Genomic DNA, 16,631 nt, shown 5'->3' on the forward strand with positions numbered 1-16,631 from the left:
AGGGGCCGGGCTGCCGGTGAATGAGCCCCCGAGGGTCGGCGAGGGCTGAGGGGCCGCGGGGGTCGCAGGTGCCGCGGGAGGACGGGAAGGGCCGTGCCCGGCCCGGTCCCGCCGCTCTCGGGGTCTCTGGCGTGAGGCGGCCCCGGCTGTGAGCGGGCTCCGGTGGGCAGCGTGGGGCGGGCGAGCGCCAGCTCCGCTGCGGCGTAACTTCTGTTCGTTCTTCTTATTTATGTTTATAACCACGTCAATGTAAACTTCTAAGAGCGGCAGATGTGTATGGCGGCTGCCCGGGCTGCCTGTCCCCCCTGCTCCTGCTGCTCTCCCCGCTCGCTGGGGCTTTGGCGGCACAAAAGTCCTCGGTGGCTGCGGAGCCCGCCCGGTGGAGGGAGAGAGGATGGCAGAGGGGGGATGAGGCAGAGCCCGACCCCTGCCTGCCTCCGGTTTGTGCTCACCCTCGCCTGAATTTGACAGATCCCTGCTGGCCTGGGTCAGCCCGCAGCGACCCGCGAGTCGTAGCAGGGGATTTACTCTGTAAGTAATTTTAGAAGTAGCTGCATTCGTCTCTACTAGCGCACAGCAGGTCAGGCTGCAGAGAGAATAAATAATGTGTAGCGTGTTTTTTGTGCTGCTGTGTACTCGTCTTTGAGGGTAAATCTCTGTTCCTGCATTTATGAGCCCCTGGTAAATCAGGGCAGTGGACAGGGACCAGGGGGTGAAGCAGTGGGAACGGCTGCTGCTTTATGCTGTTCCCGTATCTGCTTGCTGCAACTGGATCTAATCACTGGCAGTGTCAAAACAGATATATATGCAAGGGAAAAGGTGCCACGGCAGAGCAGCTGGATGTAGCAGGAGATTTTCTTGGCTGTGAGGGAGTGAGAAACCAGAGCTGCCTATTAATGTGTGAGGAATGAGTCTAATTTGTGTGACTCCTCCTTTAGTGGCACCCGCACAGGACTGCACTTGCCTAAAGACTGGTAGCTAACTTGAAATACTTTTTCTGAGCTGGGATAACTTTAAATAGATGTGAGTGCTGTGATGCAAGGCTGCATCATCCCCCTGCTCTCAGAGGGGAAGAGTGGAAGGAGACCCCAGCAGAAAAGGGTAAGTATATATAAGGTGTGTTACTGAGGGGGAAGGGGTCAGCTTTCTGTCCTCGGCTTTTGCTGCAAAAACTTGGGTATTGTACTGACCTTGGTTTTGTGTCTTGGAAAGTTCTCCTCATCTCCTGGTGTCCAGGACAAAATGCAAACACTCATCCATTGTGTTTCATCACAGCACTGTGGTTACTGTGTCCCAGAAGGTTTAGGTGGAGTTCTGAATGCCTGAGGAGCTCGTTTAGATGTGAGTGATGCTAAATCCTCCCCAGGAGGAAGAATATTAGCAGGAAAAATCTTCCCCAAAAGGCCCCTGGGACAGAGGCCAAGAGAGTCTAATGAGGCAGACTTTTCCTGTTAGCTGCAGCTCTTGATGTGGGAGGGTGGGGGCCTGGGGGGTTGGGGTGAGCCGATGTGGGGATCTCAGAGGGCAGGCAGCCCATCGCCAGGTTTGCTCTGCTCTGGGCAGCTGATATCTTCACCTGGGCATAAACCACTGCTCTGGAGGTGATGCAGCTGCTGAGTCGAGGCAAATTGCCTGTTTTCTTCTGGTTCAGCAAATAAATTGTTTGATGATGGTGCTGCAGGGATGAGCAGTGCTGTAGTGCCAAGGTGTGTGCTGTGTCGGTGTTGGGGATAGGACAGCCAAGCAAGGCTGCAGCTTGGCTCCAGATAAATCTATCCACTGCTTTTCTTCTCTCGCTTAATGGTTGTTTCTCTTAAGTAAGCTAAATACGTTGGAAGGAGCTGTGTTTTGTGGGTTTAGGGGGAACATTGTGGGGTCCACTGCCAAAATGTGTGCTTCTGGTAAAAGTGATGCGTGGCCTGAAATTATCACTGGAGCTGCAGCACTCAGCTGGGCGTGTATGTCTCTTGCTGGCAGCAAATCTGAGGTTAGGTTTCAGAAAAGAGGAATATCTGATCATACCTACTTAATTCCTGGACACAAAAATATTTGTTGATGTGGCTTTGAGCAGGCTGCCTGCTCTGGTGGCTGCTGTTTGTGTGCTCCATAACTTGATTAAAACCAAAGAGTGGAAATGCAGGTGTATTATTGTTCGTGGAGACCTAGTGTTTTAGGGACAAAATAGGTGAATACTTAAACCTTGTTTAGTAGTGACTGCTGGCAGACTCATCTCCTGTGGGAGCTGGGAATACACAAGAGGAAATAGAGGTGCCAGTATGAGGTGGTTAGGGGCGGCCTAACAAAGGGCAGAGCAGATGCGGCCAGTAATGTTCTATATCTTACCTGTCCTTGAGACAGTGGTGCAAGAGAAGCTGCTGCAGGAGCAGATCACTGTGCATTCAGAGCTTTATGTCCCTGTGGCTCTGTCGGAGGTCAGGCAGGTGCTGAGGAGCATGTCCCCAACACTCACACAGGCACCTCAACCACAGCACCTGGGCAGCACAGTCTGACCCAGCTCCTGTCCTGCTCTGGGCTGGAGGAACCAGCCAGGAATGGTAATGGATCAGGTTGTGTTGCCCTTTGCTCTCAGGCTGACTGATGTGGAGGAGATGATTGAATTCAAGTTCTTTGGCAGACAGTGCTTCTCCTCCCACCCTTACTCTGCTGCATTGGCAGGTTTTGGAAGGGCAGAAATGATGCTGCAGTCGTGGTCCTCATCTCTTTCCTCAGGAGAGGTTCAGTGGCATGCACGGCTGCCTGTGAAAATGTCCTTCTGTTCTGTACTCAACATTCTGTAAAAGGTCTGACAGAATTGTTTGGATGATACTTTTTCAAAGTATTCAGACCTTTTTCACAGCCCTCATATTTTGGAAGAGTGATGTAAATCACAATTCTGCACAGGATTAGCAATCGGAGAGCATTATGAATCAATCTGATACTTTGTCTTAGCCATAGCCCTTCTGAGAACACTGACCTACATATTACAGCTTTCACTGTAACTGCTTCACCAAGGACAGGCTTTGCTTCCGCGGGTAAGGTGGCCCGGCGGCTGGACATGTTTGTGTTTGAAGAACATTCCTGGTGGCTTCAGATGTGCTTCAAGTCTGTGCTGCTTGACTGGGGAACTTGTCAATGAAGTGTGAAATACAAGTGGTTCCTTTGAATGTTCTTTTAATTATAATTGTGGTGATGAAAAAACTAGAAGATGAAATGAGATGCTTTCTGTATAAAGTGCTCTTAGATGTCGAGCCAGCAGGGATTGCTGTTATCAGATCCTCTAATCACTTGTGTGATTAAAAACCTTGGAAAAACTTACATGTTTGAGCCACTTGATTGTAGGTAAAAATTGAGGTTTACTGCCTTTCTGAATGTCTGCTGCAGCTCAGCCTTTGGTGAGCTGTGAACCCAAAGCTTCTGTAAAATCCCTCCCTGTGGGTCACCGATGGCACTGAATGTGAATGCACATCTACTTGTTCCACTTGCAGATGAGTTTTCCTGATTCCCAGAGTCACAAGGTGAACGATGGTAAAAAGTGGTGTCTGCAAAGCAGTGACTCGTCAGGCTTAAGTGCTGCCTTAAACAAATCTCTACCTGTCACTGTGATTCCAGCTGCACAGGATAGATGCTTTGGTTTGAAGGCTGCTGGGAAGCCATGGAAAATGAGTGTACTGGTGTGCACATGCTTCCCAGCACGTTCCAGTAACACAGACCATGGTAAAGACCCTTCCAGGTGGAGTGTGTGTACAGCAGTCTGTTCACATGCAGATCTCGGGTATGGAACATCACTTGGTTGTGTGTGTGTGTCCAGGAGCTCTTCTGTGAAACCAGAGGAAGTCTGCCCTGCAATTTTTTGTCTCGGCAGCTTCCAAGCTGTGCCTTTGCCTAGTTTGGGTTTGCTGGTCACTGCAGCATTTGGAAGCTGCCTGGGATGCTTGGCTTGGGGTGTCTCTGAAATAAAAGCTCTGCCACCTAGTCATCCCATGGTCTTGAATGTTTGCTTGTGGTCTGTTGCTCACAAGTTCCCACAAGCTCTGTTCTCAAACAGAGGTTGGTGTAGAAAGCTGCAGCACAGCATCTCACAGTTTCTTTCTCTATAAATAGCTAAAATAAAAGGTCTGTTTGCAAGATTGGAAACAGTGCTCATAATATCTCACCTTCTAACAGGATGCTGAAGTGTGGGAACGCCTCTACTTTTTACCTTGTCTCCTGTGCCCCAGACTCCTTTGCCTGGGAATGGTTTCTCTTTACAGGCAGAAGGGAGCTCTGTGCCAGACTTTGCTAACATTTCTCTGCACTCCTGATGCGTGTTAGCTCTGGGAACTGGCAGCTACTGAAAATGAGCTGAGCAAAGCTGCTCCTGGTACCTCGATGCTGCTGAGGAAGTGGAGAACCCGAATGCACCCAGCACAGGATGCCAATCTGTCTGGCTGTACATCCCACACTGATCTCTGGGCACTGGCTGGCATGTTTGTTGCAGAGACCAGCTTGTGCCTGGGACTTCTAAGGCTGGTGGAAACTGGAAACAAGCTAATGCTCCCTTCTTAAATATTGCATCCATTCTGCTTACAGTGGTTGCAGCCCTTTGGATTTTCAGCTGTAAAATTTTGCAGAAAAATAAAAGTTCTTGACAGCAAGGATGAATTTGTTAACATGCATTGCAGTTTGCCCTTTGTGTCTTTGTGGTACAGCATTTGCTGATTGGAAATCAGAGGGGTTCCAATAAACCTGTGTTCACTGGATTTTCTGCAAGCACCCTGTGAGTGCCAGCAGAGTCCCAAGTGTGTGGGGAGAGTGTGATGACCCTCATTGGCATTGGAATGACAACAGAAAATGCCAGGGCAGTTGTGCAGCAATGACAGCTTTCTAAAATGGATCTCCTGCAGACTAAAGGATGTCTGTGGCCCTGGTTTCCCCCTGCTAATCTCAAGGACCTGCTTTTACCGTGAAATAATGTTTAAGGTATAACATCAGAGTAATGACTTTTTGTTCTGAATTTATTTGTAAGGCAGAATCCTTAGGAAAGGCTGCAGCAGAGCTCTGTTGCCTGAGCTTCCAAAGGCACAGAGCATCCCAAAAGCAATTAGTTTATATCTTAAATTAATATAAAACATTCCAGAGATGATGTCTTTATGCTGTGAGCTGCACTGCCTAGCAAGACTGAAAATGAGTGTGATCCTTTGTTAACTAAGTTGCGTTAATGTTTATTTATTTGGTTGGTTTTTGTTTTAATCTCCTCTCATGTTTATTTATTTGGTTGGTTTTTGTTTTTATCTCCTTCTCTCACAGTTTAGTTCTTCCTAAATTCAAGATTTTACTTTGGTTCAGGGAGGGATGATCACCCTGTTAATTCTTGGTTATCCCTGTTACCTGACTGTGGGCTTGCCATTCTTTTTGCTTGCAAGGGGTCTTAAAGAAATTAGGAATTTAGATGTAAAAGATTGTAATTGTTGGAGTAAAGTCTCCCTGTTGGTCTCATGAGACCCCACTTGGAAGGCTGCACCCACCTGGTCTGGGGTTCCTAGCACAGGAAGGACATTGGCCTCTTGGAGCAATTCCAGAATAGGCTGCTGGGATTATTAGAGGGATGGAGCACCTCTCCTGTGGAAAGGCTCAGAAAATTGGGATTGTTCAGCCTGGAGAAGAGAAGGCTTCAGGGTGGAAGGCCTCATTGTGGCCTTCCAGTGCTTGGAGGGAGCCCGCAGGAAAGGCCAAGAGGGACTTTTTACGAGAACCTGCAGTGAGAGGACAAGGAGAAATGGCTTCAAACTGACAGAAAGTAACTTTAGATTGGCTATTGGGAAAATTCCTTCCCTGTGAGGGTGGTGAGGCCCTGGCACAGGTTGCCCAGGGAAGCTGTGGATGCCCCAGCCCTGGAAATCTCCCAGGCCAGGCTGGATGGGGCTTGGAGCAGCCTGGGCTAGTGGAAGGTGTTCCTGCCCATGGCAGGGGGTTGGAACCAGATGATTTTGGAGGTCTCTTCCAACCCAAAACCTTCTATGATGATTCTATGATACTTTATATTTTTTGGGTTGCTTACATTTTTATATAAATTTATATTTGTACTCCAGCTCTTACTTTTCCAGCAGAGCTTCAGTGTAAATAATTGTCGAGGAGTTGGGTGCTTTGTAAGTGAGGTCCATTAGCAGAAATGTAGCAAAGATGGAAAAGCTGTGTTCTGGCTCCTCTGGGCTGGTATTTCACAGGCAAGTCTGATGAATACTTTATATGTTTTATGAGAGTCTGCAAGGTGCTGGATGGATTTTGTTCTCATCCAGATGATGGTGTCTGTGAATATAAAGCTTGTTTCTTATTAACAGCTGTTCTTGCAGTCTCGAAATCCATTTTTCACAAATCCTTATATAGTCCACGAGTGTTGCTTTATTGGGAAGATTGTCAAAGGGTGACTGGTTGTGTCTTAACAAATTCCTTCCAGAGCTTGATTACATTTATTTTGTGAAGTCTGTAGCTGCCTAGGGAGCTGCCTTGTAGCTTTCTGAACAGAACCCATAGTGGAGAGAAGCCTCCTCCCCAGTAAGGGATGTGTTGTGACTTGCCTCTAACAAATGCTGCAGGGGCGGGTTTCAACTGGACAGGGATGGCATCCAGGGTGAAAGGACTGGGAATAAGAAATTAAATAGTCCCAAGGATATGTTTTAGTATTGGGGGCAGGGGGATTCCCAAAGACAAAAATGGAATTGCTAGAAATAACTATTGCTTGTGCCTGTGACATGAAAGGGTATTTTTAGAGCTATGAGAGTCCCCAGTTGGAGAGGAAGGAAGAGCAATGGTTGGAATGCCTTGTGTGATGGGTCAGTCAGACTTTCTGCTAATGGGACAAAGTGAGGGATCACTGGCATTCTTAGGCTCTTCAAATTTAATTTAATGTTTGTTTAAAGGATAGCTGTCTTGAATCCTGCAGACTGAGCAGCTTCCTGGGGATTGAAGTGTATGAAAAGGTGATGGAGCCTTGGAGCTGGGCAGTGGTTCCATGTGCATGGAGCACTGCCAGGCTGCCTGCTTTTCCAGAGGTGTCTGAACAGAACAGAAAGGTGGGGGAACTGTGTGAATGTGATGTCATTTTCCATAGATTTATCTGCTGGTTTTCGGAGCAGTTGTTACTTGTGTCTTCTGTTTTATTCTTTTACAACATAGTGTGGGTGTGGAGTGGCAATTATTTTAGGTTCTATGGATGTGGCTCAGCAATTTCAAAATGTTTTTGAGTTTTTAAAAATTGAGGTGAACTCCTTAAAGTCTGTACCTGGGGTAACAGTCAAATTAATTTTCAAGTGTGATACAGCACCCCTGTCCCTTTCCACTCTCAATTTTGGAGACTTCTTGCCACTTTGTAAATCACTTTGTAAAGCACCCATCTCTTTCAGATTAACTGCATGTGTTAAGGTTAAGAAGTTTGCCTGGTTATTAGGAGAGTGTAGTTGGGTAACTATCTATTAGATATTCATGGATGAATTGTTTAATTAGATGATCATATGCTTGCAATCTAAGGAGAAAAATACAGAAAGGTTAATTAAGGAATGGTTAGAAAATTTGATGTCAGAAATGGTGTTAAATTTCAGCCTGGGCTCTCTTAATTAAAATTAGTTTAGTTCATGCTGGAAATGAAGGAAATTTATCACGGCTGCAGATGTGGGGGTGTACCAAGGTCAGCAATGCATATTAACTCATACTTTTAAAATTATTTCCTGGCACTAATTTAGCTTGGCTTTCCCCCGTCTGTCTTCACGTAGATAGCAAACCGTGTGGGAGGCTCACTTATTCGAGATATTGCAGAAATGCCTTTTTCTTCCCCACTGCACCTTTGCGACCTCTGAGCTGAGATTTCACTGAGCTGGGTGAGGACGGCAAGTCAAACCCTGCAGGTGATGTTTCAAATGCTTAATTGTGCACCTAAACACTGTGGTGCTGCTGCCAGCTCCTCGGCTCTGTGAGGAATTCCCACGTGTCCTGCCACACGGAGGGGAAGCCGAGCACGGAAACAGCCAGCCCCGGTGGGGTGATTGCCTCCGGGACAGGAAAGGAGCGGCTCTGTCCCCGCTTTGTCACAGCCGCTTGTCCCGGCTCAACCCTGCACAGCCCAGCCTCAGACCGCCCGTGTGTCACAGCCCGGCTCAGCACCTCTGTGGATGCTAACAGAGAGCACAGTGCCTGGGGAAAAGCAGGCCTCAGTCTCGCCTCAGAAAGTGGCCTGGGAAATCATAAGGGAGGAATTAAAACAATCCTCAGAGACAGAAGACAGCCTTACAGGTGCTGTTTGTCAGTTTCTTCTTTTCTTGCAAGAGAAGGTGGAGGGGTGGTGTACCCCACTGACCAATGATGGTGATGTGTTAGTTTACTAACCAGTAAGAGTTTTACTTTCCTGTACTTTCACATGTCAGTCTATAAAAGAAGATCTGAGGTAATAAACCTTAAGGAAGAAGAGGGAGGAAGAACTCTCCTATTCAACTCACAAGAGAGTCTGTGTCGTTCTTCTCGCCGTTCCCAATAGAGCGACACACCTCAGCTGGGAGCTCATCGGGGGCTGAGCTCATACAGCCAGTCACTGCTGTCAGAAGATCTCTCGTCTTCCTTCTCACCTTCTACCCACGTGGATTTCCCCTGGTTGCTCTAACTCCCTAATCTGGAGGAAAACAAACGTGGGGTGTAGTTAAATGCTAGGCAGGGCTCCCAGTAAGTGGGGAGAGCAGCTGGGAGTGTGTTGCCAGCCCCCCACATTCCTGAGTGCTTGTGCTGTTCCTGGCCAGCTGGTGCTGGAGACTGCAGGATGCTGGAGATGACTTTTGGAGAGCCTGGGCCACCAGGGCTGCCCTAAGCCCACCTGCCAGGGTTTCAGTGACCACAGTCTGTGTTTGTGGCTTGCTTTTTCCATCACCAGCTGTTTTTCTGAAATGGAAAACTCAGCCTGGGTGAGAAGGTGGTCATATCCTCCTTCTCCCCATCTGAGACTGCCTCACAGGTATGTTTTAATACTGTCTCCTGCAGTCTTGAAGTTGTTTTAGAGCATTTCCTTTGACCAAATTCCTGGCTAGCCATATGATCCAAGAAACCTTCTCATCTTAGAATGAAGGAGCATCATATTGCTCCTTCTAGCCCCTTTAAGCCCCTGCCAGATCCCTAAGCAGCCATCTCTTAGACAGATTTTGATTTCTCTGGTCCCTGAGCATCTTTTAGCCCTCCCACATCCTTGGCTTCCTTTCTCTTAGGTTTCATGAAAACAAACTCTTGGGGAAAAAAATCCAAAACCAAAAATACCACTGCGAAAACCCCTACCCACACTCCAAATGTTCAAATGCATTCTGTCTTTTTTCTCTGTAGTTGCACTTACTATTTTTCACAAAACTGAATTTAGCTGTTGGTGTTATCAGTAGTTCTAATGATTTTTTTTTTATATAGCCAGTTACCAGGAGACTATTAGCTGTGTGTTTGTGTCAAAAAGTAGGTGTAATGGTTTAGAACAGATGAGCTGCAAAAACTACCCCCTTAAAAAAGGCCTGTGGAGAAGCTAATTTGGTGTTGCTCACTGGAGAAAGATTCTTTATCTCTGGTTCGGGGAGGAGGATCAAGGAAGTTCAATTCATCCTGAGCAACATGGGTTTGAAATGGAAATATTGGTCTTTGCAGTAGCTGGGAAAGGCAGTGTGAAAGTTGGGAGGTGTGGGGAAAGGCTCGTTCTGGGGCACTGCTGGGATGAGGCTGTGACTGGGTGAGAGGTTGGATCAGCCATAACTTGCACAGGTCATCCTTTTCCATGGCCACCTGTAGGTCCTGCTTGAGCTGTGGCTCTCGGGTTGGCTTTGTCCCTGTTGCTGCATTGTATCCTGGGGACAGTGGGAGATACAGTCCTGCTTCAGCTTGCCTTGCAACAAGTGAGTTTCTCTGTTCCTGGGAAAAAAGTCCAATAGCAGGGGATTTCCTCTCTAGGGTATCCGAATAATTGAGCCAGCCTAGCAATCAGTACTGGATTTTCAATTCCTACCCCTGTTCTGGGTAGCAGAGGTTGAGGTCTGGCAGCAGTGATCACATCAGTCTCGGATCCCTGACTAAGGCACTGCATGAGTGCTTTTGCTGCTCTCTGTGTTCTTGATTCCTGAGCCTCTGTTCTGCAGAAGGGATGGTTTGGGGTTTCTTGCTCTTCTATTGTGCTGCTGAAGTTACAGTATTTGCACAGAGACAGTTCCCCTGAGATGATGATCCTTCTTCTGTTCAAGCACCAGCTGCCAACTTACAGAATTAATTGCCAAAGGTCTGCAGTAGCCCTTGACTTGTCCTAGAGTTTGCTTTAATAAAAGGAAATAGATCTTCGATGAAAGTGGAAGGACTTCTGTATTTTCTCTGGAAATACAGAAGGGGTTGCAAAGCCAGGTTCTCAGAAGACAGGGCAGCTTTTAATTTATACAGACCAAATTTGGCCTCTGTGTGTGCTGCAGGTTCTGATTGTGTGGTTCCATAGCTGCTGCTTGGCTTGATGCTGCCTTGCTCTTTGTGCATAATTGATCTGTATTTGTGGTTCTTTGGTGGGGTTTTCATTTTCCTTTTTACAGCTCTAAGGTTGTGCTTTACTTATGTACTTAAACCTTGCCCCAAGGACAAGTTGTCCAATAGGCCCCTATGCAGTGCTGCTCATAAATGTGTGAGCAGCTGCAATTCATGGTGTGTTTGTGGGAAGGCAGCTCTGTGAGTGGGGAGCTGAGGCACACACAGGGTCCTCGGCCAATTCTGGGTGCTCTTCTGGGAAGCTGCCAGGAATTCTTTCCTCCTAATTTCTGATGTCCATGAAATGGAGTTCTGTGGCTGAGAGCTCAGCTTGTGTGCAGACATGATCATGAGTCTGTCCTTCTGCAAGGGTCTGGCAACAAAGGATGTGAGAAGTTTATTCTAAGGTTTGTTTGATTGCATAGCAGCTGTAGAAGAAGCAAGGCAGAAATCACTTTTTTGTCAACTTTGGCTTGCCTTTCCAGAGACTTTATCTGTCTTTTTTGCCTTATTTACTACACCCTAAGAAAAAAAAATCTACTGGAAAAAAACCCACCCAGGCAGAAAGTTATTTCATCACTGTCATTCAGTGAATGCTTCTGCTGTGTGAAAGGAGTATACTGTGACAAAATGAGGGGCAGGATTAGGTCTTTTTTGTGTGTGTTTTATGGGTAGAGGAGAGGGCTGGGCTGTACACCACACAGGCTCATCCTGCTTGAATCATCACCAGGCAGTGCTGATGAAACACTGTCCTCCCTATGGAGCCTGAGTGGGGAGGATGGGCTGTACAGAGGGGATTTGTTGGCTGGTTGACACCAGGGGAGCCATGGGATCTACCAGTGGCCTGAGAGCAGGCATTTGCTCCAGTCATTACTTCTCTGCAGGCCTGTTCCCAGCCTGCCTTCCAGTCCTTGCCTTAGTGGTCTTCATGGACCAGTCCTGGTCTGAAGCTCTTCAGTGTCTCATTCCACTTCCTTCTTGTCTGCAATGTCTGGGTTTCACATCCTGCTCCTTGTGTCTGGTAGACCTTCTCCATCCTGGTTTCTTTATTCCTCACATCTTCTCATCTGACTGATATGACCAGAGGGTACTGCTATCCCTGCCAGTGGTGGCATTGTTCGTGTCCCTGCTCCCTCCCAGCAGGGACATGCTGGCCCCTGTATGAGCCTCTGCTTTGGGGCTTGGGGGCCTTCCTGGCTGGTGCTCTGCTCTGTAGAGGCCTTAATGATTTTCCATTTAACTGTGAATAACCTGGCAGGCAGGGCTTTGCTTATTGCATTCTGGAAGAGTTGTGGTGCAAGATTTCTAACTTTGGGATGAATCAGCATTAACAATTAAGCAATAAACAGGTACCATTTCTTCTACAAGATGACAGACAGCAGGATGTTTTCCTCTGCCAAAGCATCCATCAGGCTGTTGGTTAAGCTGTAGCTGGTAAGGTAGGAAGGAGAAATAATTCCTCACTCATAGAAAAAAAAGAAGTCACAAGTCTGCATTGACTGCCAGTGGGAGGAATGCTGAATGACAGAGGAGGCTGTTGCCTCCTCCTCCTCCTCCTGGTCCCACAGTCTGGTGATTACTGGCTGTTAGTGCACAGACCTGTCACACTGGAGTCTGGATGTTACTAGAGTGTATTAAATCTCTTCAGGCACCTGGGCTGGTACTTCATTTACAGCACTCTCCAGGATCTTTCCATACAGATCCTCTTAGGAGGGAAGAAGAATTAATGATAAATTAATGAAAACTTTTACGTTGTTCTGAACTGGGGAGTAAATTTTGGCCCCTAAATAACCTTGTCATCTTTCAAGCTATTGTCTCTTTTACTAATTACCTGCTTGTATTCCTGATGGGGAAACTTGCCATGTGGAAATGTTGTGTAGATGAGTTCCTCATGTTCTGATTTGACCAGGAGGCAAGGAGGCCTGATCACTCATGTTCTCATGGCTTTCAGAACAAGTGCTGAGGATTCAAGCTCTGCCAAGGGACACTGCCCACCCTGCAGCTAGATGCAGCCCCCAGCATCGGCTCTGTGCACATCTGGAAGGTGCTGGGCTGTCAGATGTGCTCCTGAGCAGCCACTCTTGCTGTCCTATTCTGCTGAGGGGCACATGTCCCCTTGATCCTTTTGCCTGCCAGAGATGCTGGTGAATATTTTGGAGCATTTTGCCCTGTTAGCAGGAAGGAATGGGTAAATGACTGGGAAGCTCCAAGGCTCCAGCCTGGCTGATGTTCTCCCTCTTACAGCTCTGTGGCTGCCCAGGCTCTGCCACAACAGAACTTGCATTGCCTCTGGTGGCATCTCTGGGCTCACTTTCCGGTCATGTATAAAGGCAGACTTCAGCAGGGAGCAGGTAGCCAGGGCAGGATTGTTGTATATTTTTAAATATACCCTGAAGAAGTGTTGCCTGGCTGGACAACCAGTGTGCTGGCCTTTTTCAGTTGTCTGTGCTTCTCTGCATACCTTTTACCTCCTGTTTGCATCATTTTTCTCACTTAAATGCACCCTTTCTGCAGGCCACAAAGGCTGGTGTGAGCACAGCCTGCAGCAAGGGGATCCTGCTGAGCTTGCAGGCTGGGGACTTCCTAGGCTGGCATGTGAAAGTGCTGGGGCTCTGGCTCACTATTACTCATCCAGCCTTCCTGGACTGCCTTACAGCTGTCCTGGGGCTCTGCCTGTGCAAATTTCCTCACTTGCTGTGATGGCTGACCCCTTGCTCCGTGAGATGCTTCTCAAAGATGCAGCCATGCCAAGACACTTGGCTGGTGGACACCAAGAATGATATTTTTCAGTCTAGCAGGTAGCTGTTGCTGGTTTTTCCTTTCTCACCTAACCCTTAAGTATCATTCTAGTTTCACTCTCTCACCTGGCAGGAAACTTCACCAGCCTGTGCTGGTGGGACCTCAGTGCTTGAAGTAGGGCATTGCGTGCCTACACTGCCCTACACTGCTGAACATGTCTTTGCATGTCTTTTTAGTATCTTCCTCCTTTCTTGCTTTTTACCTCTCTTTTCTTCCCCATCTTCCTCCTTTTCTTCGTCATGCAAAATATATAAAGCCTAAGCTTACCTTTTTCCTGCTTTGCCTCCCCTGCTGTGGTGTGCTGCTGTGGCTTAGGGTCCCATGGATGCTTCAGGCTGGCAGTAATTTGGGATATGGACATACTGGGACCTCTTATTAAGCTGTGAGTGCTTGGGCTCCCTACTGAGAGCAGAAAGCTGAGCTGCTGAACTTGAGATGGAGCATATGCCAGGCCATGCACATACACTGGAAACTTGCCCAGGGCAGGATAATTATGGGAGGTAGTGTTTCCTCAAGCGGACTGTGTGCGCTTGCTTGCTAAACAGTCTTGTGATTAATATCTTATTTAAGAGGATTTTAGGATGTGTGCTGCAGTTACACCGAGTTTCTTTTAGAAGTAGGGAAGAGGTTGGAAATAAAAACTCTCTAAAGGCTCTTTTGTGTTTCCAGCAAGGGTCACCAGGTAATTGCACTGCATCACTCCTCTGTTGTCAGTAGGCAGTAGGTTTTGCTGTGGATGGCTCAGTGGAAGAGGGATCCTTGAAGAGCTTTGCACACGCTTTTGTACAGGCTGCATTCTTAAAATCTCCTTAGGGACCCATAGCTCCAGCACTCAAGGTCGAGTTCTTCTTGCCCTGATGTCAGCATTACCAGCTTTCCCTGACTCCTGGCATTAGACTGTTGTGAGCTCTGCAGCCAGCAGGTGTTCACCAGCAGGTTTTGCCTTCAAAACAAGGCTCTGTGTGGTGTTTTACTGAAGTAATGTTTGAAGGTGTCAGCAGCTTGATTGTTGGCCTTATCCAGGACACATGGTGTGGACACAGCACTGTCTGCATGCTCTGGGTGTTTCTGTGCCACTGCTGATTTGCTGTGTGGTCTTGGCTGGTGGTTGTAGTCTCCTGATAAGTCTGATGTGGCTGTCTAACATCTTCACCCTAATCTCTTTCCTAGACAAGAGCACTCAGTTAAAAGGGACATGGGAGCATGAAGAATTGCATGGAGACCACAGATGTGCTGCTTGTGGTGGCATCTCCTACAGCTCTTACCTGGCAATCTGCTGCTGTCTGGAAGGGATTGACAGGAACCTCTGTGGACAGCAAAGGAACCTGGAGATGAAGGTGAGCGACCATAGCTCTTCCTCTTTTATTTTTCCTTGTGCCTTTTTTCACTTCATGTCTGCAGCAAGAGCAGGGCTGCTGTCAGTGTGACGAGGCCACATACATTGAGGCACTGCTGTTTGCATTGAGGCCATCTCATGTTACAAGCAGCATTGGGAGGATAGTAAAGAAAACAGGGAGGGTTCCCTGATACTCCCTTAGCAACTATCCTACATTTCTCTTTTAAAGCAAAATAAAACATTCTGCTTCTTGTGGGAGCCCTTGCAGAAGCTGACATGTATTGGTTTTGTGCCAGAGATAAGAGTCTGATATCCAGTATTAATTCTGACTTGCATAAGATGAATATGAGATGTGTACTGGGGCTCATTTTGGTAAAGCTTTCCATAGAAACCCTGTGGGGACATTGCCTTTGGCTCTAGGTTAGAGTGATTAGCTGCCTGCTTACACAGCTGACCTCTGCTGATCATGCCTGAAGTGCTTCTGTTGGTGGTGTCACTACTTTTGCTATCACTCTTCCCCACTGGTATCCTGCCCCTTATCACAACACTGCAATCCTTTGGCTGTTGCCCTCAAGGATGACAAGTGTCATGTGAGCCATTGCAGTGATTGTTGCTGATGCTGGGACCTCCTTTTTTCTCTTGTGCATGGGAAGGCTAGCTTGCTAGGAAGCACTTTTAGAGGCAGCTGTAAATGTAGGTATTGGGTTTATGCCTCTTTTTGTGCTTGAAGAAGTTTTGGGAGGAGGACCTCATTGTATAGCTGTTTCTCTAAATATTTAACTTGCTGGCATCAAGAGTTCTAGCTGTTGCTCCTTACTTCCTCTTCTGCTGGAAATATGCTAATGTCCTCTCCTCCATTTAAAATGTGACCTTTAATATGGAAAATGCACCTCCCTTTCTTACTTTCTGGCTGAGCAACACTTCTCTCTCCCAGTGTCGTGTTACCTTTAGCATTGCAAACTAGAACACTTGGGCAAGGGTAGTGGTGTTCCAACAGCCTGCTTGCCTAGGGCCTGCTGGACTTCTAACCCCAAAGAGGCCAGAGAACAGCCAAAATCTGCACAGAGATCAAGACAGAGCAGTGTGGAGCCTGGGGAGCATTGGCAGGAGTGGGAATGCTCTGCTGGAGGTAGGTGAGTGGAAAAGAAAAGGCATAGCCCATTGCTCTTTTCTTGGGGAAAGAAGAAAACTAAGCTGGGGACAGTTTGATTTCTGGTTAGGTGGGATTTGGGTGGAGAATAAAGGATTAAAGAAGCAAGTCAGCCAGTCCTCTGCTGCAAAACTTCTTGTTTTGGTTGTTGTACAGAAACAAATTTTTTTCATTCTCTTTTTCATATTTGTTCCTCTGTGGAAGTCATCTGCTTGTAGGACAAAGATGTGACTTGGGGTGTGATGCCAGGTGAGCCGGTGAGTTGGCTGGATCTCATGTGGATATGGGAGCCATCCTCTCTGAGGCTGTGGGAATGCAGGGCACATCCACGTGCAAGGCCCAGATAGGCAGCAGGGACTGGGACTGCTGGCCTTGATTGGGTGCCTGACTTTGGGACAGCTGAAACTCAAGGCCAAGTTGACCTTTCAAGCTCAGATACACCTTCTTGTGTGGAGATATTCCCTTCCTTAGTGAGCATTGGTAGCACTGAAGATTCACTTTCTGTTTGTGCCAGAACAAAATCTTGAGCCCCTTTTGAAATGCTCAGAAGTCTTCCTTGTTGAACAGCCAAACCCAGCCCTCTGTTACCAAGTCTGGTTTCAGACTAGGCAGGCCTGATTAGGCCTGGCTTGCAAGATGGCAAGGCTGCTGGAGAAGATGGATATATGAAAACCACCAAAGTGATTTATTTGGTCTGTAATATCTGTGTATCTACCTACCCCCTTCTCAGCAGTTACATTGTTTTATATGTTAATATCTGAAGTGGGAAAGGGACTTACCTCTGAAATAGGGAAGTAAAACCAAAAATTGGCACACACCCTCCTTCATGCCCCTGTGGCTGTGTGGGAGCCTCTGACC

General features: G+C 47.4%; 1 protein-coding gene across 16 annotated transcripts in view; it reads left to right on the forward strand.

The window, feature by feature from the left end:
* The window catches only part of ST6GAL1 (ST6 beta-galactoside alpha-2,6-sialyltransferase 1), a 44,171-nt gene that overhangs the window by 304 nt on the left and 27,236 nt on the right, over positions 1 to 16,631 (forward strand). For 5 of the 16 annotated variants that reach the window (XM_086843700.1, XM_086843693.1, XM_086843701.1 and 2 more), the window contains exons 2-3: positions 14,458 to 14,624; positions 15,634 to 15,752. The gene's annotated coding sequence lies outside the window, so the exon portion shown is untranslated. Of the gene's footprint in view, positions 1 to 110; positions 1,102 to 14,457; positions 14,625 to 15,633; positions 15,757 to 15,977; positions 16,031 to 16,631 lie in introns of those variants that run through there. The other 11 variants (XM_086843699.1, XM_086843692.1, XM_086843687.1 and 8 more) reach the window with 6 other exon arrangements.

The sequence above is a fragment of the Cyanistes caeruleus genome, chromosome 10 (genome assembly GCF_971803275.1).
Source record: "Cyanistes caeruleus chromosome 10, bCyaCae1.hap1.1, whole genome shotgun sequence".
Classification (NCBI taxonomy): domain Eukaryota; kingdom Metazoa; phylum Chordata; class Aves; order Passeriformes; family Paridae; genus Cyanistes; species Cyanistes caeruleus.